This window comes from Tenrec ecaudatus, chromosome 2 (genome assembly GCF_050624435.1).
Source record: "Tenrec ecaudatus isolate mTenEca1 chromosome 2, mTenEca1.hap1, whole genome shotgun sequence".
Classification (NCBI taxonomy): Eukaryota; Metazoa; Chordata; class Mammalia; order Afrosoricida; family Tenrecidae; genus Tenrec; species Tenrec ecaudatus.
Genome location: NC_134531.1, coordinates 202,667,575 through 202,692,831, shown reverse-complemented (window position 1 = coordinate 202,692,831; position 25,257 = coordinate 202,667,575). Strand labels below are relative to the sequence as shown.

General features: G+C 40.4%; 1 pseudogene; it reads left to right on the top strand.

Moving 5' to 3' along the window:
• Window positions 1-23,401, top strand: part of LOC142440436 (glycine cleavage system H protein, mitochondrial pseudogene) — a 38,083-nt pseudogene extending 14,682 nt beyond the window's left edge.
• The last annotated feature ends 1,856 nt before the right edge of the window (window positions 23,402-25,257 follow it).

Below are 25,257 nucleotides of genomic sequence, written 5' to 3'. Positions count from 1 at the left end.
TAATCTCTGATCAAGGGATTTGATTTATTTTATATACTTTTGTATGCTATTGGCCAATGTTTTTTTTAAAGATTTTTGCATCTATGTTCCTAAGCAATATTGGTCTGTATTTCTTTATACCTGTGTGATCCTTTTCCTGTTTGGGTATCAAAGTTACACTGTTTCTGATATTATACCATGATGTTCTGAGAATGACATCTGAATAATCCAAATGTGTTTGAATTTGCTCAGGCTTGATTTGTTTCCCAGTCTGTGGTCCATTCTCCAAAATGAGCCATGTGTGCTTGAGAAAATATGTATTATTTGTGTTTTGATGGAAAGCTCTATAAATTTCTATCAAGCCCAGGTGCCTAATTTATTGCTTAGCTACATAGCCTCCTCACTGAGTTTCTTTATCAGTTATCTTTCTCTGATAGAAGTGTATGAAAGTCACCCACTATGATTGTTGAATCTCTGATTTCTTATTTCTTTCACAAATCTTGCTGGTCCCTTGTTAGGAACATAAATATTCAATATGCTTACTGATTCCTGGCTTACTGATCCTTTGAGCACTACAAAGGACAACTCCTTGTTTCTTTTTATGATCTAAGCCATGAGGCTAATTTTGAGGAAGATTAGCGATGCCACCCCTGCTTTTTTACAGTTGCCATTTTGAGGGTATACTTCCCACGGACCTTTTATTCTTAGTTTATTTTTGTCTGTGCACTTAAAATGTGTCTTACAGCCAACAGGTTGTTGGGTCATGTTTTCTGAGCCAGTCTTCTAGCCTTTTTCTTTTAATGCATGAGTTGAGACCATTGAATTTCAGAGTTATTATCCTGATCTATGGATTCATTACTGTCATCTAGTCCTTGTGTTTGTGGTGTTTTCATATGTCCCTTCATATCAGTGTGCTGTGTTTGTGTGGGGAGTTTCATTCTTGTCTTCTTTTCCCTTTGAGGTCCTTTTATCTTGATATTTGTTGTGAGCACATTGGCTTCCAGATGGAGTTGGGCTATATTGTGATCTCCTGCATAAGCTTGGTGGATATTAATCCTCTGACCATATCAGTAGGCCAGTATCTTCCGTAGTGTTGGGTGGCTTGCAGCAAATTCTTTGAGCTTTTTATTGTCCTATAACACCTTAATCTCCCCATATATCTTAATGTATAATTTGTCAGAGTAGAGGATTAGGGGGCTGGCTTTTTTCTTTCAGCTTTTGGAAGATGTTGCTCCACTTTCTCCTTTCCATCATGGTTTCTGCTGATATGTCTGAGCATATTCTTACCTGAGCACCATGGTCTGTGACCATCTTTCTTTCTCTTGTTGCTATTAAAATTTTCTCTTTATCCTCAAAGTTGGATATTTTAAATATTATATGCTTTGGTGAGTTCTTCTAGGTGTTCAGTCTTGTTGGTGTCCTCCCTCCTTGCTCCCTGAGTGCTTATTTCTCATTCATAAAGGTGAGAAACTTTACTTCCATTAATTCATTTGTTATGTTATCTGTTGATTTGTTCCTAGTGACCTGTTCTGGGAAACCAATTATTCGAAAATTGTTCCTGTTCATAGTATCTGTCATTGATCGCAGGTTACCTTCGAATTCTTTTATTATCCTATTTGACTCTCCTCATTTTCTGAAGTCTGCCTGTGTGCTTTCAAGATTGCTTGTCCCCTCTAGTGTAATCATAAATTCTGTGATCTTTATAGATTCTGATAGCTCAGCTGTTATCACCTGTAGGCCTCTTTGGTGAGTGGCATTCATCTCCTCTATCATGGAGTTCTTCCCCGCAATTGTGGACTTAATTTCCTCCATCGTTGAATCCTTTTTTGGCATTGCTTCCCTGAACTCCTGTATCACCACAGGCAGCCCTCTGAAGATTTCTTTTTGTGGCAGATCCATTTCAGATACTTCTCAGAGTGTCATTAACTCTGCTGTTGTGTTTTGTCCCACTGGGTTTTTGGAGAAAGATGTGGTTTGCTGCTGCTTTCTTGACCCCCTTTCAGAGGTAGTTGCCATGTTTCTGGGAAACCAAGGGTCCTGAGCTCTTTCTCTGTGTTTTAGATAAGAATGCTTTCAGGTGCTGCCTGTACCCTACTATAGAGTTAGGTCATACTACCATGTAGGTAGGGTTTCAAGTCAATTCAGTGGCCAAAAGTGTTGAGGAGTTCCTTTGAGTAGAATGGGGCTTGAGCCTGTATATGCCCCTGGGCTGCTTTCAACAGGGTTGTCAGACCATGATTAGCAGTCTTTTTACTTATTTTATTTTAATTTTTTTAAAAGTTTTATAATAGAAGGCAAAGTTGGGGGACACCCCTCTCCATGGGTGGGGAAGTGGATTGAGGGCAAAAACAATCCCACTGAACTGGTACAGTTTCCCAGGGATAGCCTTCACAAAGTGGGGGTGCCTGGCACTGGTGGGGGCAGCTGAGGCATCCACAGGTAGGAAGCCCTATGGTGGCATGGGCCAGGTCACTGCTGCAGTGGGTGGCAAGATTGAAGGATCCCTGAGTGCAATGAAAAGCCTGATGGAGACCAATCACAGGGCATTTGGCTCATGGGGCTCTGATGTTGCATGAATGGCATGAGTTGGAAATACCTTGAACCAAGGTCTCTTATGTCCTGCATTTGAGAGTCCGAATATGTGTGGGGAATGTCTGATATTCAGACTGAGGAGGACTCCCTCTTGTTCACTGTGGGTCTTGGATGTTAGGGATGTCCTGAGTTGGTGAGGGCAGGAGCAGTTCCAACAGGAGCAGGGAGGGCCCAAATGTTTGGGGGCATGATGGTGTGCAGGAGCAGTACGGTCCACCACCTATGGGGGTACAGATACAGGGGTCTCAGGCAAAAGTCCTGGGGAAGGATACACTTTGTTGCAGGTCACCTAACCTGCCACAGGTAGACTGCAGTTCATTTCCTTGGACTATCACCACCAGGTAGAGAGAGGGGAACCACCAGGTAAAGGAAAAGCTCCCCTACGGGAGTGCTGGAATTGGGCAACTGCTGCACAGGTTTTCCACCACAGCTGTGTGGGTCTAGAAAGGGCAGCCAAGCATCTCCTGGCATGGAGAACAGACCTGGGGGTGGGGTGGGGTAATAGGTGACTGCAGCAGCAGCAGTGCCATGCAGGAGCAGCCCAGCTGGCCTAGCCAAGATGTCTCAAGGATTAGATCTCAGGCCTTCTGGGGTTCCAGCTCAGGGCTTATGCATGAGAGAGTTGCCTCATGACTGGAGGAGGCACCAAGGATTGTTTTAGGGGGTCCTTTTACTCACGAGAATCTTCTCATTAGTCCTCCTGGACACAAGGCCCTGCATACATGAAAGAGTTCTCAGTATATGCTTCTTACGTGGGTACATTCTTGACTCTATTTATCAGCCATATTTCTTATAAAACAGATTTATGTGTCCTATTAGTAGCCCATGATACTTTCAATATTCTTTGCCAGCACCAAAATTCAAATACATCAATTCTCATTCAGTGTTACTTGTTCAATGTCCAGCATTAATATGCATATAAAAATGGAAAATACCTTGGCTTATGTGAGGGACACTTTATTCCTGAAAGTAACATCTTCCCTTACAATACCCTGAAGAGCTCCAAGGCAACAGATTCCCCCCATTGCTATGTATCTCTTGACTCTTGCTTCTGCGACCAATGATTGAGGATGCAACAAAGTCAAAGTCTTAAACATTTTTAATCTTATTTCAATTCCCCATGGAGTCAAATATTCATTCAGTTGTGAGGATTTTGGTCTTCTTTATATTGAGTTGTAATCAATACTGGAGGCTTTAATCCTGGTTCTTCATTGAATGCTTCAAGTCTTCCTAAATTTCAACAAGCAAGTTTATGGGATCGGTATATTTGTACATGTTTAATAAATTTTCTTTCATTCCTGATGCCTCATTCTTCTTTATATAATCCAACTTCTGTAGTGATTTACTCAGCGCATAGATTGAATAAGTATGGTGAAAGGATACTACTATGAAGCATAATTTTTCCTGATCATTGAAACACCGTGTACACTCCCCTTCTTCTGTTCACACAACAATGTCTTAATAGGTGTACAACTTCCCCATGTGTACAAGGAAGTATTCTGTAATCAGGAAATTGAGTTATGCGGATCATGGAGAGATACTCAAGGGAGAAATGACCTCCTGAGCTGCTTCACTGGCCAGTTTTTATTACCTGGTCAAAGGAGAAAGTTTAGAAAAGTTCAAATGTGGGGCCTATATCAAGGCACAACTTCATTCTTACAATGTTCTCATGTTTGATAACAAACATTATCACATTCTAACCTAAAGGTAATTCCTGTTGCTGCAACAAGGAATCTCCTTATCACTCACCATCTGTGCCAAGTTCCTGACATCTGTAAACAGTCACCCATTCAAGTTTTTATTAAAAAAACTATCCCAGAGGGAAACAGGACAATGATTCCCTACTCCCAATGATATCCATATATTGTTAGGATACACACAGGCAAATGCCAATGCATAGTCAATTAAATTAAAATAAACATATGTTTAGTCTTCTGTGCTTTCTGACATGATCTATCTGACATCTGTAACACTATCATTTTTTTCACATTTTCTTTTAAATTTAGCCTGATTCTCTAGGACCACCCTATCAATGCATTGCTGCAACTCTTTTTGGATAATCTTAAGCAAAAGTTTACTTGCATGTAATGTCAATAATATTGTCCTGTACATTGATCATCCTTTGTGGCACTGTCTATGGAATGGGTACAAATAAGGATCTCTTCTAGTAAGTTGGTCAAGTAGATGTCCTCCATATGTCCTGGCAGAGGTGACTATTTGCTTCCAGTAAGTCATCAGCTTTTGAAACATGTCAATTGGTATTTTCTATGCATTCTTGGAGGCTTATTTATTGACTAACACTTTCAGTTCAGCTTGAACTATTTCCTTAATATAAATTTTCCTTGTTAATGTGCTGAGCAAGAAATTGTGGGATGCTGACTAGTTTTTTGTTTTCTGTACTTTTTTTGTTACAGTGACTGTGTATTCTTTCCCTCTTATTTTGATGCTTCTTGGATAACTGAATATTTTGCCTGTCACATTCTGTCATGCTTACCTTCCCAACACCATCACCGAAGGAATAATGGGTACGTAAGCAAATGTGGTGAAGGAAGCTGATTGTACCTTGCTATCAAAAGATATAGCATCTTGTGTCTTAAAAGCTTGAGGATAAACAAGCAGCGATCTAGCAAAGAAGCAATAAAGTCCACATATTGAAGAAGCACATCAGCCTCTGAGATCATGAGGTGTTGATGGGATAAGGTATCAGATATCAAAGACTCAGAACAAAAAAAAAATCATATCATAGTGAATGAGGGTGAGTGTGGACTGGAGACCCCAAACCCATCTGCAGACAATTGGACATCATGTCACAGAAGGGTCACAAGTAAAAGGCCAGTCGGTCAGGGTATAGCACTGTGGAGACACAAATTTCCTGTAGTTCTGTAATGATTCCTGACCCTCAATATTATACCCCAATTCTGCCTTACAAATCCTGCTAGACCAGAGAATGTGCAGTGGTACAAATAAGCAGTGGAAACACAGTAAATCCAGGAAAGATGAACCCCTCAGGACCAATATTGAAAGTAGTGATACCAGGAGGGTAAGGGAAAGGTGCAGCGGGAGGCTGGTAAGGATGGAGTGATCACAATGATCTACAATGCTATGAGGAGGGTAAGGAAAAGTTGGGGGTGGGAGAGTGGTTGAAAGGGGGGATTGATCACAATGATCTACATATAGCCCCCTCCCTGGTGAACTGACAACAAAAAAGTGGGTGAAGGGAGCCAATGGTCAGTGTAAGGCATCAAAACAGAAATAATTTATCCCGTGATATTTCTTAAAGAAACAACACAAGGCTTTAATTTTTCTAGATCTCTTCCAGTTTAAGATATGGATGAGAGCATTCTTCCTCTTGTTTTCTAATTTTTGGGCGTTGCACATTTCAACATACTATTTTACATAGTTTTCTCACGTGCCCTTTGAGGTTTTCTGTCAAGCTCTTTGACTTCATCATTTCTTCTACTTGCCTTAGCTTATCTAGGATTAATTGTAAGTTTGAGAGTCTCCACTAATATCCAAATTGATCTCTTTTTTCTTATCTTTTTAATGATTTTTTATCTTTTTAAACAGTTTTATTGGCTCTTCATCAACAAGTCATAAATTTAATAATTCAATCATATCAAGAAGAATTCTACAATTTTCACCAAATTCAATTCTAGAATATGAACTTCTTCCTTGTAAGCATCGTTATTCCTGTCATTATTGTTTTCTAATTGTGGCAAAAATTACACAGGAAAATTCTCCACTTCCACAACTTCTACATGTATAATCTATTGCCATTGATTATACTTCTGATTATATCATTCGTTATTGAAATTATTTTCCAAATTATTCCACCAGTAGCAACATAAACTCAATGTTTTGTAAGGAACAAATCTCTCTCCTTCACGCATTACTGGTCAAGTTAGACTCCTTCCTTTCTTATGAAAGATGCTCTCCCATGGTTCCCAGGTCTTCAGTCATTAGAGTTTTGTTTTGCAGTAAATCTCTTCTTGAGAAATTCTCAACATTCAGGTGTAATAAACTCAAGATGAATTTTTGCTTTCATGGAATTCTTTTTTCAACTTCAAACTGAAATTACATGTGAACAGTTGTTACAGAGCTAAATGCCAGTCTAGTTTTAGCTGTTGGTATTAAACTTCTCCATCATTTCGTATTTCATCTGATGAGGTCCGTATAGAGGTTGACTGTATTTTTGGAAAAGGATGTTTGCTATGAAGAAATCTTTGACCATGCAAAATTTAATCATGTGACCTCCACCTTCATTTCTATCACCAAATTTTGATTTTCCAACTTCTGTTCCATTTTATCTTTTTGCAACGTTGGCATTCTAACTACCAATCATTATCAATTCACCTTGATTGCATGTTTACTCAATTTCAGACTCAAGTCAGTAGAATTCTTCAGTCTGTTCATCACTAACTTTTGTGGTTGGTGCATAAATTTGAATAAAAGTTGTATTGATTGCATGCCTTTGAGGGGAAAATATATCACAGATCACATTATACTTCAAGATTAATTTTGAAATGTCCTTTTGACAACGAATGTTACACCATTCCTCTTTAGAGTGTAAATTCCTGCATAATATATCATGATTTTCTGATTCAACATCATCTCACTAATTCTGGAATAGCCATCTTGATGTGTTCCATGTCATTTTGGTGACTACCAATTTTCCTAGATTCATACTTCACATATTCCAAGTTCACAATTAGAAAATTTTTGCAACAACTTTCTTCTTCATTGTCTCTTCTTAATCTGGAAAATCTCCTGAAACTAGTTCACATTGGATGACCCTGTTGACATTAAAAATATCATAGACATAACTTTCCGCATTGCAGCAACAAAAAAACACCACTATGTGACAAACTGACAGATAAGTATTAGAGTGTATTTATAGACTAGTATAGAAAATTAGTACAGCAGTAGTAAATTATTTAATGTGATTTTTCTAGTCAAAGTTTCTAACTCTGACCAAATTACCATTTCCTGAATGAAGTTAGTAAGAATGGGGAGAAGATAATGACAGAATTCACCTGTGAGCAATTGTGAACAGGATTTCCTGGAATGACATCCTGCTGTGTGTAAAAAGAGCCCTCTGAGAAACACCAGATTTACTAGAGGAGCCAGAAGTGGAAAAAAGTTTAACATCAGAAGAGCAGTAATAGAACAAGGAGCCAGAGCATGGAACAGTCCTGGGCTTCCCAATCGTGGACCAAGTAAAACTAAATGTTTCTGTGCTGGAGACTGGCTTGTGCAGTGGAGTGCCTCTGGACATTTAATTGGGAAATCTGGTCTGTGTGCCTTTGTTTGGAGGCTTACTGCAGTGGGGTGTTTCTGTACACTTAATTCATTGTTAACTCAGGGAGCTTCAGCAGAATGTCTTAAGTTGAGGTTTGCTCCTTTGGAGGATCTGAAAGAACTTTGTAACATGTCCTAATACACAATTTTCCTGAGCACTTCTCATGGGCATTTCCATGTGTTAACTTCCATAATAAAATTGTAAATCATGGATTTTATCTGAGTTCCGTGTAGCTATATCAATCAATATTGGAATCTAGAAGAGTAAACTAGAGGAAATTAATTATCACCAGTCAGGATTAATTGGTTGTTACCTATTCAATTATTAATTACATATAGTTAACGTTTACAATAATATTATGATTATGCATTTTGCATAACCAATTGAGATCACAAAACTATAAATGATTAGTTATTGAAGCTCTATTTTCATCTGAATGAAGCAAAATCGGCCTGTAATTGGCCAATGCTGACACAAAGCAGCCACCTGAGAATTTCCAAGAGCGTTTACATGTGTACAAACTCCAAACTTTCTCCTGTGGAGCTGCAGGTAGTTTTGAACTGTGAACCATGTGACCCGCAGTATCTAACAAGTGCATGTCCATGACACCTGAAGTGATAATAAGGTTAAAGTTAATAAACATAATTAATAAGCGAATGAGAGTAACAAATCATTCCAAGGTACATAAAAATGAGATAATACTTTCTTCCTTAAAACAAAAGTTTCAGGCTGTGTTCATGCAGAATGATTTCACTGGTACAAGAACATTCAGCAGATCTTTCAAAGACTGTATGGAATAGTTGATGGAGTGTCTCATGTAAGATTGAGTTATACCTTTGCTCATTCACATTACATAATAGTTGAAGCTCTGTGGGCTTTGTTGCTTCTGAGCTAGATGGCTGCTTTTTTATCTTCAAACCTTTAAGAGCCCAGATGCTTTATCTTTTGATAGCCAGGCACCATAATTTAAAAAAAGGAAAAATTTTAAACAGAAGGAAAAATCTATGAATAGCTCAAAGTCTGATTTTTGACCTTTGTGGGTATCCTCCAGTCAAGTCGGAAGGGGTGCCACGTTCTGGCCCCAAAGTCTATGCTTTGCACTCCCTTGGGAACTTCCTGTTAGGCTACCCTGGTTGAGCTGCCGCAGGTCTATAATGTTTTGCCTTGGTGTCGCCAAGTCAGTCCAGGCCAATCCTGACACTGAGTCTCCAGTGTTGTCCCCATAGGGCCATGGGTCAGCGAGAGACACTGTGTCTCATAGTGGGATCACCCATATGCTCCACTCTGTGCACTGGCTGTTCAGAGTAGGGATATTTTCCCCAAGCCTGGGTGGGCCAGTATGTACTCCACCCTCCCTTCCTCCCCATTCATTTGCTCCCATGTGCTCTGATCATACACGTTTCTGTCCCCTAGTTGCAGTCTCAGTGTCCTCCTCTAAAGCAAATTATTCTAGGGGGAGGGGCAGTTGTCCACGTAAATGATATGGGGGTATCATGCCCCTCCACAGGCTCGCTGTCTACACCGGCATGCTGCATTCACATCCCGGAACACTGGATTAAAGCCTGGTCTCTGTTTCCCTGTGGAGACACAAATATTAGCTTACTTTTGGGCGGGTCAGTGCCCTATTCTGCCGCCACACATCTCTTTTTTTTAACTTTTCCTTCTCCCCCACCATGCTTTTTAGTTGCCTATCATATGCACTACTGGATTTGATCTGGCCCTTGCTGTATTACCTGGACCTCAACCCTGGAGTGTCTGTATACAATAGCTTTTCCATGTGACCCTTTTGCATTTTATTTTATTTGTTTTAATAAACTTACCTCAGCGGACTCATCTTGTACTTTTCCTTTTGTGCTTGGCTTGCTTCCCTTAGCATGATTTCCTCCAGTTCTTCCCATACAGTGATATGCTTTATGCGTTCATCACTGCTTTTTAGCAATGCATAATACTCCATGTATGCATGCTCCACAGTTTTTTAATCCCTTAACCGGTTGATGGAAATTTGGGTTGTTTCCAACTCCTTGCAATTGGGAACAGTGCCACAATGAATATTGGAGCACAGATATCTGACCGTGGCTTGTTTCTTGCCTCCATTCGGTATGTGCCCAGCAGGGGAATTGCTGTGTCGTAAGGTAGCTCCATTTCCATCTGTTTTTGAAATTGCCAAATTGATTTCCATAGTGGCTGTACATATCTATAGGCCCACCAGCAGTGGATGAAACTTCCTATCTCACCACAGGCCCTCCAACCATTGTTGTTTTCTGATGTTTTGAATTGGGCTATCTTTGAGGATATTAGTTACTATCTCATAGTTGCTTTAGTTTGAATTTCGCTTAAGGCTAATGGTTGGGAACATTTTCTCATATGTTTATTAGTCATTTGGATTTCGGACTCTGTGAAATTTCTGTTCATGTCCTTTGCCCACCTCCTCAGTGGGCAATTAGTTTTTCTCTTAAATGAAGCTTGCAAAATATTGTAGATTTAATAATACGGCCTTTGTCTGATGTTTCATTGCTAAAGATATTTTCCCAGTCGGTGTGTTCTCTTATTACTCTCTTGGTGAATTCTTTTAATGTACACAGGTGACTTATCTTCGGTATATCCCACTGTTATATTTGTGACTCCTCTGTATTTGTACACTTCCCTATTTCTGATAGCCTATGTATTCCTTGTGCCAAGGTACTCAGGTTTGTCCCAATTCCCTCATCAATGGCCCAATTGTTTGGGGTTTTAGCTCTAGGTCTGTGATCCACCTTGAGTTCTTTCTTGTGCATGGAGTGAGGTAAGGGTCTTGCTTCATTTTTCTGCAGGTAGACATCCATTTTTCCACCACCATTTATTGAATAGGGAATCTGCTTGCCATTCCATATTTTTTGGACCCTTATCAAAATGCAGTTGCCTGTATGCTGATGTTTTTATTTCTGGGCCTTCAACTCTTTTCCATTGGTCTGAATATCTATCACTATACCAGTACCACACTGTTTTGAAAACTGTGGCTGAATAATATGTGCTAAAGTCAGGTAGAGCAAACCCTCCCACTTTGTCCATCTTCTAGAGGAGTTCTCTGCTCATTCTGGGCGTTTCCCACCTTCATATGAAGTTGATCATCAGTTTTTCCAAGTCTTTTAAAGAAGGTGGTGGTTCTCATATTGGAATTGCATTGAATTATAAAATGCCTTGAGGAGAACTGACATTTTTACTATGTTGAGTTATCCAATCCACAAGCATGGGAAGTTCTCCCATTTGTTGAGGTCCCTCTTGGTTTCTTTAGTAGTGTTTTATAAGTTTCTTAATAAAAATCTTTCACTTTTCAAATCAGGTATATCCCTAGATATTTCCATTTCTGCTTGGCTCTTGTAATCGTCTCTTCTGTGATCTTGTCTTACGTGTAGTGCATCCCGATAGACTTCTGTTTGTTGATCTTGAATTCTGACCTTCTACCATATTCTTCTAACACTCCACTTGTGGAGTTTAGTGGATCTTTGGGGTATAGAGTCATATTGTCTAAGAATAACGATAATTTTGCCTCTTCCCCAGATGAAAACCTTTGATGTCTAGTCTTTGTTTTATGTAGTTGTCTAGGACCTCCAGCTACATATTAAGTAGGAGTGGGGACAAGAGGCATCCTTGTACGGGCCCCCTTTTTCAGTTGAATTGTTTTCAACTTTTCTCCACTAACTACCACGTTGGCTGTTGGCTTTTCATATATAGCTTGTATAATATTGAGAATCAGCAGAGCAACTCCTCCAAAAGCAAGAGAAAAGAAATGATAAAATCAGGGCAGAGTTAAACCATCAGGAAGACAAAAGAACAATGCAGAACATAAATGAAGCTAAAAGCTGGTTCTACAAAAGAATTAACAAAATTGACAGTCCTGTGGCAAAGTTTACCAAGAATATAAAGGAGCAAACACCAATAGCCAGGATGACAGATAAATCAGAGGCAAAAACATCAAACCCCAATGAGATTAGAAGGATATTCACAAAGTACTATGAAGACCTGTATTATAATGAATCCCGAAACATGGAAGACGTGGATAAATAGTTGGAAAAACGTTCTCTCCCTGGATTATCTCAGACAGAGATCAAGAACCTCAACAAAGGCATAGCGAAAGAAGAAATAGAGAAGGTCATCAAAAACCTACCAACAGAAAAGGCCCCAGGGCCAATGGTATTACAGCAGAATTCTACCAAGCATTCAGGGAAGAGTTGACGCCGATCCTCCACAAAGTATTCCATAACACAGAAGAGGATGACAAACTCACAAACTCATTTTCCGAAGCTAGCATTACTTTCATACCCAAACCGGGCAAAGACCCCACAGATATAGATAATTACAGACAAATAGCTCTAATGAACATAGATGCAAAAATCCTTAACAAAATATTCTCAAATAGAATACAAAAGTATATAAAACATATCATCCAACACGACCGGGTAGGATTCATCCCAGGGATGCAGGGATGTTGTAACATCTGAAAATCCATCAATATTATACATAACACCGAGAAGAAAAAGGATCAAAACCATATGATAATATCAATAGAGGCAGAAAAAGCATTTGACAACATCCAACACACATTCCTAATCAAGACACTCATGAAAATTGGACTGGAAGGTAAGTTCCTCAAGCTGATAGAAGCTATCTTTGAAAGACCAACGGCCAACATCATAGTCAATGGAGAAAAGGCAAAAACAATCCCACTGAAAAAGGGTACAAGACAGGAATGCCCCCTGTCCCCACTTCTATTCAATATCGTTTTGGATGTTCTGTCCAACACCATAAGACAATGGAAGGATGTCAAAGGAATCCAAATGGGAGAGAAGAAGGTGAAACTATCACTATTTGCAGACAACATGATCCTGCACATTGGAAAGCCCAAAAGCTGCACAGCTGAAGTACATACAGAGACAGAGGCATATGGAAGAGTGGTAGGATACAAGATAAATAAAGAGAAGTGGGTAAGTTTTCTATACACATTGGACAGGACCATGGAAGAGGGGATTAAGAAGGAAGTATCCTTCATAGTAGCTAAGAAGAAAACTGAAATACTTAGGAATATATTTAACAAAAAGGTACTAAAGACCTATACAAGGAAAACTATAAAACCCTACTACAGGAAACCGAAAGCAAACTCCACAAAGGGAAGAGCTCTTGGATTGGAAGTCTGAACATAGAAAAGATGTCAGTCCTACCTAAAACAATTAAAAGTTTAATTCTACACAAATTCAAATAACATCAACCTTCTTCAAAGAATAGGAAAAACTGATCGCTGATATCATATGGACAGGGAGGAAACCCAGAATTAGCAGAAAACTCAAGAAGAAGGTCACAGTTGGAGGACTCACCACATCCGATTTTAATGCCTATTACACAGCTACAGTAGTCAAAACAGCGTGGTACTGGCACAACGACACACACTCAGGTCTGTGGAAAAGAATAGAAAGCGAAAGAACAAAACGATAAGCATATAGACAACTGATCTTCGACATCAAAACCAAGTAGGGAGTGGATGCCCTTTGTAACGAGTGGGGGTGGAAACAATGGATATCCACATGTAGAAAGATGAAACAAGACATTTACCTCACACCATGCACATGGATAAACTCAAGGTGGATCACAGACATAGAAGTCAAACCCCAAACCATTCGGACCATCAAGGAGGAAATTGGAATTAACCTGAGAGCAATGGCCCAGGGAAGTCATTGGTTCACTGCAAGAGGGAAGTGTTCACACATAGGTGAACTGGAAATCAACAAATGGGATTTAATAAGAATAAAGCACCTGTGTGTCTAGAAAGACTTCACCAAGTGGGTGACACTACAACCCACAGACTGTGAGAAAATGTTTAGTAATGACACATTGGACAAAGGGCTCATTAATAAAATCTACAACACCATAATGACCTGCAAAAAGAGGAAAACAGTTAATCCCCTAAGGAAGTGGGCAAAAGAACTGAAAAGAGCTTTCACTAGGGAGGAGACCCATATGGTCAATAAGCACATGAGAAAGTGTTCCAGGTCAATAACCATGAGAGAAATGCAAATCAAAACAACCATGATATACCTCCTAACACCCGGGAGGCTAGCCCAAATCAGCAAATCAGAGAGCAACAAGGGCTGTAGGGGCTGTGGTGAAGCAGGAAGCCTCCTGCACTGCTGATGGTCGTGTAGATTTGTACAGCCAATATGGAAAGCAATCTGGCAATACTTAAAGAAAATGGAATTGATCTACCTCATGACTCAACCATCCCCCTACTGGGCATATACTCGGTCGAAACAACAAATCAAACACGACCAATCATCTGCGTTCCAATGTTTTTCGCACAATTCACAATCACAAAGACTGGAAACAGCCTAAGTTTCCATTGATAGGCGAGTGGATTAATAAACTCTAGCACATACACACAATGGAGTACTATGCAGCACTGAAAAGCACGGACGATCACATGAAACACATCGTTTTGTGGGAAGAGCTGGAAGAAATCATGTTAAGTGAGGTTAGCCCAACTCAAAAGGACAGGCATAACATGAGTCTTCTGAGTTAGGTACAATCAGCATGCTAGGCATAGAAGAATAAACACCTATCTCGCAAAAAAAAATGGTGGAAGCATAGTTAGTTGGTGGAGGGCAAGCCACACCTCGGGAGGTACATGAGAACCCAGCATAAAGAAGGAGAAGGGGGCCTGGAGGAGGGAGAAGCGGGGTGGGGAGAAACCGAGTTGATGTCACAGGCGAACAGGGCACTAACCCAAATTGGGGGAGGATATTGATTGCATCCCCACAGAACTGGAACATGCATACGAACACCACGAAGACACGCCAAACCAGGAAGGCAATGCAACGCGCTCAGTAATCCACAGAGACTGGAACATAAGTTGTCCCCAACCAGAATTAGCCCGAACCCCACCATCAAAGGGAGTTCCACAGAAAATGAAAATAGATGATCTGATGTGGGAAAGGAACTGACCTACCACACCACACCCAGAAGAAAGCTAAAACAAAGGAAGGACGAAGAACGGAGTGGAGCATCCTGGGCCCATCGAGCTTAGAAACGATAACCCAGTTCGAAGGGCCCAATGTACAGAGAAGACCATATCGCTGGCCCCCAGGTGATGCAACATCATGCACTTTCCCATGGCCCTACACGGGACAGCACCGGTGATACAGTTGGGCGTATGCAACAGAGCTGACCCCACCACATGAGGCAAAACACTGGGGCCCTGCAATGAAGGGGTGGTGTAATGCAGAACAAGGAGATCCAGAGGGCGTAGAAAGGATGGACTTTGAGGACAGGACATGGCACCCCATGAGCTTTGTCCATAAAACACACCTAAAGGTCACCAGACCTTGAATTACTAACACAATTTTTTTAATTTTTTGCTTTTCTTCTTCTTTTTTTCCTCCTCTTTTAAATTTTGCAGGTCAGTGGAGTTTTTGTTTCTTAGATTGTCGGTGTTGCTTCCATGGACGCCAAGTTCTTATGTGTCACTTGGTGCTGTCAGAGATTTCGCCTTTTTATGCACATATTACTGTATCTGCAGGTCGACCTAGAAAAGATAGGCTGGACAAACAATGGGAGAAGAAAATAATGGACCAACGGTCCCGAAGGGACATGAGAGTGTGGGAGGTAGGGGAAGGAGGAGGTGTTGGCCAACCCAGGGACAAGGGAACAACGAGTGGTTCAAAACCAGTGGAGGGAGGTGATGGGAGGACTGATATGGAGTGACTAAGGAGGTAACTGAGAGGAATTACTGAAACCCGAATGAAAGCTGAACATGGTAGTGCGACAGGAGGAAAGTGTAAGGAAATAGAGGAAAGCAGTAGGAAGCTAAAGGCATACAGAGAAGCCTAAATACTGACATGTACTTGTGTAAATATATTTATTATTATGGGAAAATAGACCTATGTGCATATCTTTATAAGTTTAGTAGTACCGTAGCAGTTGAACATTGGGCCTACTCATGTGCATTCCCTCAACACAAGAGCGCCTTGATCAGTTAAACGGTCATTCCATGATAGCCTCCTTCCCCACATGATCGCTGAAGACAGATGTGTGCATAAGCAAACATGGTGAAGAAAGCTGTGTGTCCTGGCCATCAAATATATAGATCTAAGGTCTTAAAGGCTTGAATGAAAACAAGCGACCATCTAGCTCAGAAGTGACAAAGCCTACAGAGAAGATGCACGCAAGCCTAAGTGAACACCAGGTGTTGAAGGGATCAGGTGGCAGATACAAAGAACAAAAACCATCATTGTGTGATCACCTTCCACACATAAACGCTGAAGAAGAATGTGTGCACAAGTCAGTGTTGTGAAGAAGGCTTAAGGTGCCCAGCTATCGAGAGATATACCGTCTGAGAACTTAAAGGCTTGAAAGTAAACAAGCGGCCATCTAGCCCAGATGCAACAAAGCCTACACGGAAGCAGCAGACCAACATGTGTGATCATGAAGGGCCAAGGGGACCAGGTTTAAGCAAGAAAGGAGGGGAGGAAATTCTTATCATCGTGAATGAGGAGAGTGCATGATGGGGATCCAATGCCCATCTGTAGACAACTGGACAGGCCTTGCAGAAGGGTAGTAGAGAGATGAGTCACTCAGGGTTCAGTGTAGCAATAATGAAACGGACAACCTTCCTCTAGTTCTTAAACGCTTCCTGCCCCTCAACTATCATGATCCCAATTCTACCTTGCAAACCTGGTTAGATCAGAGGACGCACAGCGGTACAGTTGGGATCTGGAAACACAGGGAATCTAGGATAAATGAACCCCTCAGGACCAACGGTGAGATTGGCGACACTGGAGGGGAAGAGTGGGTAGAAAGGGGGAACCGATCTCGAGAATCTCTATATAGCCTCATCTCTGGGGATTGGGCAACAGGAAAGTGGGAAAGGGAGATGCTGGCAGTGTAAGATAAGATAAAATAATAATTCATAAATTATGACAGTTTCTTGAGAGAGGAGGAAGCGGGGAGGGAGAGGGAGGAGAAAATGAAAATGAGGAGTTGAATACAGGAACCAAAGTGGAAGGCGAATTTTGATAATGATGGGGGCAATGAATGTATACGTGTGCTTTACACAATTGATGTATGTATGGATTGTGATAAGAGTTGTATGAGCCCCAATAAAATGATTTTTTTTAAAAAAGGAGATGCTATAGGAAACCAAATGTGACATCCATAATAGGAAGAATATCCCATGCTCGTGGATTGGAAGACTCAACTAAGTAAAGATGTCAAACTTAACCCATGCACTTTATACGTTTAATGCTATTGTGATTCAAATACCAACAATCTTCTTCAAATAATTTGAAAAACTGATAACCTATGTCATATGGAGAGTAAAGAAAGCCAGTATTAGCAGAGAAGTACTCAAGAAGGACAAAGTTGGACAACTTGCTTTACCTGATTTTAATACCTACTACACAACCTCAAGGCTCAAAACAGTGTGGTACTGACATAATGACAGATACTTAGACTGGTGGGAAAGAACAGAAAGCCCAGACGTGAAATCATTGGCATATAGACAACTGATCTTGATAAGAGCCCCAAAGGCATGAAGTCACAGTTGGATGCCCTCTTTCACAAGTGGTGCTGGAAACAATGGATATCCACACGTAGAAAAATAAAACAAGATGTTTAACTGACCCCATGAATGACAACAAACTCAAGGTAGATCTCAGATGCAGAAGTAAAACCCCAAACCATGAGGACAATGAATGAAGCAATTGAAAGTAATCTAAGATCATTGGACCAAGGAAATACATAGTCTCACCGTAATAGGGGAAGGTATACACACAAGTGAACTAGAAAATCAACAAATGGGGTTTAATGAGAGTAAAACAACTGTATCAGTTGAAACATTTCACCTAGAGGATAAGAAGGCTATCTACGGATTGGGAGAAGATTTTTAGCAAAGTCACATCAGACAAAGGACTTATACTGAAATGTGAAGTATCCTCCTGTCCTGAAAAAACAAAAGGAAAACAGTTAACTCCCTTAGGAAGTGGGAAAAAGAAATGAAAAAAAAAACTCATATGGGAGGAGAACTGTATGGCATATAAACACATGAGAAAGTGCTCCCTCTCATTAATCACAATTAATCGCAAATTAAACAACCTTGCGATATCATCTACCACCTTGAGGTTAGCCCAAACCAGAAATTCAAAGAGCACCGAAAACATTTGGAGGGGACATCGTGAAAAAGGAGATCTCCTCCACTGCTGGTGTTCCTGTAGATATGTACAGCCAGTGTGGAATGCAACCCAGTGATATTGAAAGAAATTGGAAATTGATCTACTTTATGATCCAGTATATTCCAGAAAGAGTAAGAAATCAAGCACGGCCAGTCTTCTGTGCCCCGATGTTTTTGGGATGCAATTCACTATCTTAAAGAGTTGGAACCAACTTTAATTTCCATCGATAGAGCAGTGGATTGCTATACTCTGGCACACACACACACAATGGAGTACTCTGCAACAGTAAAAATCACGTATTATCACATGAAATGTCATTTCATGGGCATATTTAGAGGAAATTATGCTAAGTGAGTTCAGCCAATCACCAGAGGACAAGAATAACAGGAGTCCCCTGGGGTTAAGTATAATCAGCTGAGGAGTTATAGAAGAAAAGACACCTATGTCACGATATACCGATAGAGGCACCTGTAAGTGGGTGGAGGTCACACCAAACCCAAGGAGGTACATGTGAATCCAACAAAAAGAAGGAGATGGCGTGGAAGAAGGAGGGAGAAAATGAGCATGGAGAAACAGATGATGGCATGGGGGTAAAAGGACACTAACCCACCCAGGGGGAGAGTATTGGTTGTGTCTCCACAGGATTATGAGTGTACATACAGATGGCGCACCAAAAAAGGAGGGAAATGTAACCACATGAAGAATTGCAGGAAAAGATTCAGGGACCGCCTCAATCAGAGTCAATCTGACCCCTGCCCTAGAAGTATTTGACACAGAGAACAGCACTAAACCTTCAGGTCAGAGAAAAGAAATGACTTACTTTGACCCCATGCAAGCCAACCAAGAAGGGAAAAGAAAAGGGACAATCGGTCCAGGCTCCATAGTGGCCCACCAAACCCAGAGGATGATGTCCTTCCACAGAGCTCCTAAGGAACAGAGGAGATTACTGTAGGACCACCAACAACTCAAGACATATTGTCCCCTAAATGGAGCACACTGTGACAGAGGACAATAATGGGGGCACACAGTGGGGAGATAATGTGTCCTGAATTCCCCACAGCGGGACAAACCAAGAAGGGAGCATAACATATCTGCAGTTGGAGCAAATCCAATCCATGAATTCCCTACAGAGCCCCCAAATGACTTCAGACTAGGAGGGGAAGATCCTTGAACTCCCCTAAGACCATGGGAAGAGATTCATAAAGGCAAGAGGACAGACCTTGAAATATGTATGCTTCTTTTTTTTCTGCTTCTTCCCTTTTCTTTTTTCAACCTTTTGTTTTTTCTTTGTCTTGACTAGGACATTTCAGGTTTGCCTACTTATATCAGACAGACAGGGGAAACAAACTCAGGGAGAAAGCAACGGGGGCCATGGTCCCGGAGTGTCTTGGCGGGAGAAGGTAGTGGGGAAAATGTTGTGGTGAACAAACAACACCATAGACAGGGGAAAAGCCTAGGGAATTAAAACCAATATCCAGGAAGTTGTAGAGATCCTGTGGGTATTAGAGCAACACCAATTTGGTGAGAAGGAGTACTAAGAGGTGGAAGAAGGGGGAACATGATGGTGAAGCAGGAGGAGGCAAAGGGAGACAGAGGAAAGCTCTGGGAAGCAAATTTAGAGAGGTATCAAACGATTTGTGTACTTATGTAAGTACATTAATCCTTAAAAATAGATGCATTGGCCTATGTACATATATTTATAAGGCAGTACACTGAGGCTGAGGATGGGCCTTGGACCTCCACTCTAAGCTCCCTCAACACATGAACACTTTGTTCTAACAAAACTGCATTTTGTGATGCTAAATCCCCACGCCCTAATGCCCGACATGATCACTGAAGGAAAAATGGGTGCATAAATATCTGTGGTGAAAGCAGAAAACTGTGCCCAGCATTAAAAAGATATAGCCTCTGGGGTCTTAAATGCTTCAAGTTAAACAGGACAGTCTCCAACAGTGAAGCAACAAGCCCACATGGAAGAAGCACACCACCCGGAGCAATCATGAGGTGTCACTGGGACATCAGTTATAGGCATTAGAAGATTCATAGCAAACAACAAACAAACAAACAAACAAAAACATATGGGGGTAGAATGAGGGGGGTCAGCAGACCTTTGAGCTCATCTTTAGACAAGGGACCATCCCCTACAGAGAGGAAGCGGGGAAGAGATGAGTCAATCAGGGTGCATTAGAGCTTTGATGGATCATGCAATATACCTCTGGTTCCGTGAGACTTCCTCTTCCCCCAATATCATGACCCTCGTACTGCTTCCCACTCTGGACTGCTTCTGCTAATGTACATAGGTATGGGCAAGAGATAAAGCTCAGGACACTCAGAATCCTGGATTCATTAATAAAAGGATATAGCAATAATAAACGGTTTGGGGGAAGGTCTGGACGAAGTGAGAACCGATCACAATGAATGGCACATAACCATCACCCCCCCCCCCCACAGAGGGCAGAAAAACAGAAACCAGAGGACAAGAGAGACAGCGATCTGTGTGAGATATGAAATAATAACAAACTATTATCTATCAAGTGTGGGGGGACTGAGGGAAAAAAGAGGAGCAATCCCAAGGCTCAATAGAATATAAATGTCTAGAAAATAACAATGACAATATATGTAGTTATACGTCTGATATAATTGATGTATGGATAATAACAAGAGTTGTAAGAACCTCCAATAGAAAGATATGAGATATAAACATAAATTAATAAAGATTTTTTAAAAAGAAAGAAATATGGCCAGAGCTATCTAGAGGCATGAATTGGAAGACTTCGTCTAACATCCATTGGACATTTTGTCATGAGAATTCAGGTCCTGATGAGGTATGTGCTTGGTAAAGTAGAGGAATAGTGAAACAGGAGGAAGGCCCTCACAGAGATGTATTGGCAGTTGCTGCAAGGATCAATTTTGATTGTGGTGCAGGACCAGGAAATGTTTCCTTCAGGTGTGCTTCAGGCCACTAAGGGTTGAAAATGAATGGATGGCACATGAAGACAATAGGTTGGTCAAGGAGTTCTGCTGGCCTAGTTGGTTTTATCCTGGAACACTAAGCACAGGTCAGCAGTTTGTAACCACCAGCCTCTGCAGGGCAGAGAGAGAAGCCTTTTAACTCTTATAAACTGTTACATTCTTGGAAACCCAAACAGAAAATTGTATCCTTTACAAAAGGAACACAATGCGTCATTCCTAAATTGATATTATTAAAATATTGTTCAGACTCATCTATACCCTTACGCTGTTGTAAAATGTTCTGCTTCCATTTACTAAGAGTTATTATTTGTATCTCCACTCTGTTTGTTTTGTTTTTAAGCCTACAGAGGTGTTGGTGTTCCTTTTAGGTGCCATCCAGTTGGTCTAACTCATCGCCCCACATTGTACCCAGAACAGAGCAACACCAAGTCCTGCACCATTCTCACCATTGTCGTCCTGTGTGACCCAGTTGTTGCGGCCACAGTGTCAAACTGTTTCATTGAGGATCTTCATTTTATTCAATGTCCCTCTGCTATAAAACATGATTTATAGCCTTCATCCAGCCACCTCAATCTCTCTCCAGAGTATGTTGAGCTTTGTAATTATTTAAGTTTATAAAGATTAGAGTGAGGAAAGGGATGCTGTTTAAAATTAATCAATTTTTATGGTGCTCATTTGCTAAAGCAAGTATAATAGGATATGGGGAATTCATGAAATTAATTCTGTTGAGTATACTAATTAGTATGATTTAAGTTCTATAGAGAGTTAGTCACACAGAATTATAGTCACTGAAATAATATTTAGAATTGTGGATAATATTGCTTATCTCTAAAATATGTGGAGAATTTTAACATAGAACTATTTAAATTATTGGTAATGTGGTGTCAGTTTTTCTGTTTTCATTTTTGATGTTGCTGACCAACAGTTCTTTAATGTACTCTTTGGAAAGAAAATCCAGGAACCACTGCTAGCAGCCTGCAAAACTAGGCTGGATTCTCACAACAGGATTTTGTGATGTGCTCATTCTGAACCTTTCTGAAAGGTTCCTTCACTGCTTTCTACTGAAGCCCTAACTCAATTTGGCTGCACGAAGCCTGAGTCCTCACTCTGTCAACTTCCCTCAGGTATAAATTGGACAATATATTTGTGTGCTTTTTCCTACCATGTAATTTTATGTTATCCTTAAGAAGGTGGCAAAAATAGTAGATTGTTTAGCACATGCTACTACTGTTGTAAGGTGACATGAAGTTGGATCTGACTCATAGAGCCCTTATGTGCCACAGAATACAACATTGCCCAGTGATGTGACATACTCTCAATCTTCATGTTGGAGCCAATTATTACATCCACTGTGTTAATTCATCTCATTGACTTTCTTCTTTTTTTTCCCCACTGACCCCCTACTTTACTAGGCATGGTGTCCATTTCACGAATTGGTCCCCATAGGGTATAAGTTGAAGTTTTGTCATTCTTATTCCTAAGGAGCATTCTGGCTGTACTGTCAAGATACAGTGTTTTTTTTTCCTGGGCATTTGTGGTCCTTTCAAATATTCTACATCAGTACCATAACCAAATGCCACAATTCGTATCCTGTTTTGCTTGTTCACTTTACACCTTCACATACACACAACATACTAGGAATTGGAAAAAGAGCTGTGAGAGGGAAAAAAGGATCACCACAAATGAAAGTGAAAAATCCTATAGTATTATTTTGCTTTAAATTAGTATACAGCAGAGAGATTCATAGACAAATTTGAAAAGACAGAAATCAGAATATAGGTCCCGCGCCCCAGGGTCCGAGTCCTGAGCGGCGGCAGTTCTCACCCCGCCAGTGAACATAGCGCTGCTAGCGGAGCGGAGTGCGCGGGCTGCAGCCTGCAGCTTGCGTGTGCTCTCGGCGGACTGCACGCTCTGCCAGGCGCGATGCTGGGGTCCCGGGTCGGCCACTGTGCGGACGCTGCGCTCCAGCCGGGCTCTGCTCTCAGCGTGCAAGTTCATAGACAAACACGAATGGATAACGACAGAAAATGGTGTTGGAACAGTGGGGATCAGCAATTTTGCACAGGAAGCGTTGGGAGATGTTGTTTACTGTAGTCTTCCTGAAGTTAGGACAAAGCTGAACAAACAGGATGAGTCTGGTGCTTTGGAAAGTGTGAAAGCTGCTAGTGAACTCTACTCTCCTTTATCAGGAGAAGTCACAGAAATTAATAACACACTTACAGAGAAACCCGGGCTTGTGAACAAATCCTGTTATGAAGATGGTTGGCTGATCAAGATGACACTGACTAATCCTTCAGAACTTGATGAACTAATGAGTGAAGAGGCCTATGAGAAATACATAAAATCCATCGAGGAGTGAAAATGGGACCCCTCAATAAGCTACAATGAAACAACTTACGCCAGCATGGTTGTCTTAAATCAGCGGGGCAAAGAACTGAAGTAGCCTTTAGCAGTACCACTCGAACAGAGAAATCTGTTGGGGGCAATTATGCTATTGGACAAAAGTACTCCTTAACTTCCTAATGATTGTCGAGAAGCACAATGCACACTTTTTCTCACAGTAGCCTGTGATTTTTATGTTATGATCTAGTTATAATATTCAGAAGTCATGAAATGATCTGTGGTGAGAACAGCCACAGAACAATGTAACTCAAAAGGTACACTGTTATCTTAAGCCTCCTAACATAGCTACTGGGGATATCCAGACCTGGGTTTGAGCCAGCGTAATTAACCAGGAGTGGAGATAAGGTTTTATTAATTGTACAGTAGCAGCTAAAGAACAGCACAATTTTAAGTTTGCGATACACTTGCCATTGCTGGTGCAATTTTTATACAATGAAGCAACAGCCTTGCAGCAACATAAGAAACCATTTAATAAAACATTCAGCTTCTTAAAAAAAAAGAAATCAGAATCCATAAATACCCACAACCTTTTGCTAATGCATCAGCCTTTATTGGGGTGCAAATATTTTAAATTATTTCTCAGCATCCCAACCCAGAAAATTCACATAACATAATTTTATTTCCTGTTCATATGAATGTTCTTATGCAAGTGGTTGTTTCTCTTCCTCCAAATATACAAAGAACACACAAAGAACATGAACATAGATACATACAAAATCAATAAGTACAATCAGAAACTTAATATAGAGAATACAAAATATTTTGAAAGAGCATTTCCACATGACTATCAAATATGAGAAGGTCTAATCCACTAATTCAAAAACAACCACTGAAACTAACTCTCTGCCTGTAAAGTCAAGTTCATCTCATAGCGACCCTATAAGAGAGTTGAACTGTTACTGTGAGTTTTCAAGCACAATTCTGTACAGGAGGAGAAAACCTCATTTTTCTTGCAACTGATTCATTCGTAACTGGGAAAATGCAGCATAGACAAATGTGACACAGTTTTCACATAACGAATGCCAATAATTAGACACCTGGGATTTAGCTTGCTTTCATAGAGAAAATATGAATAAGCACAATGATGATAAATTATTAATGTGAATCTGCAAGTGTGATAAAGATTGAATATAAATTCAATAATCCGAGATTTAGAATGACTTGTGCATTCCGGGATTAAGACGTAGCAAATAAATTGCATCATTATAAGACTCAGTGCAGCTTTACTGATCCATTTGATTTACAAAAAACACAATAAAATCTATACTGTTTCCATTTATTACAATTAGTTAAAACACTGGGACAAATATGCACAGATATCCATATTGAATATGAATTCATCCTTATGTAACAGATTAGTAGGATAACTACCTCTGTGTTTTGTAAATAGAGATTCTTATCCTGACTGTTACTATTTTTTTCAATTCAGGATTGCATTAGTTGCAGTTTTCCAATGTCTGAATAAAAGGAAACAATGACACCTTTAAAACTATGTATTAATTCCCTCAAGTTTTAGAATAAAGCTGTTTAAATGAATGCTGGGTCAGGATACAATAAACAGGCATTCTAATGGTGACTCTTAAGGATATTAGTGTAGGAATCATAGATACCATAATAAATTGTACTTTCTAATTATAGCTCTCATTTCTACCAGCTTATACTAGCTGTCAGGTTTTTACATTAACAAAAATCACAAACTATTTGAATCCTTATTTGAATCATATCTAGACATCATCTCTGATATTTCTATTCTTCATATCTCAAAAGAATTATTGACTTTCAATATACAACTTTGTCAAAAGCATGTCCAATGATAGG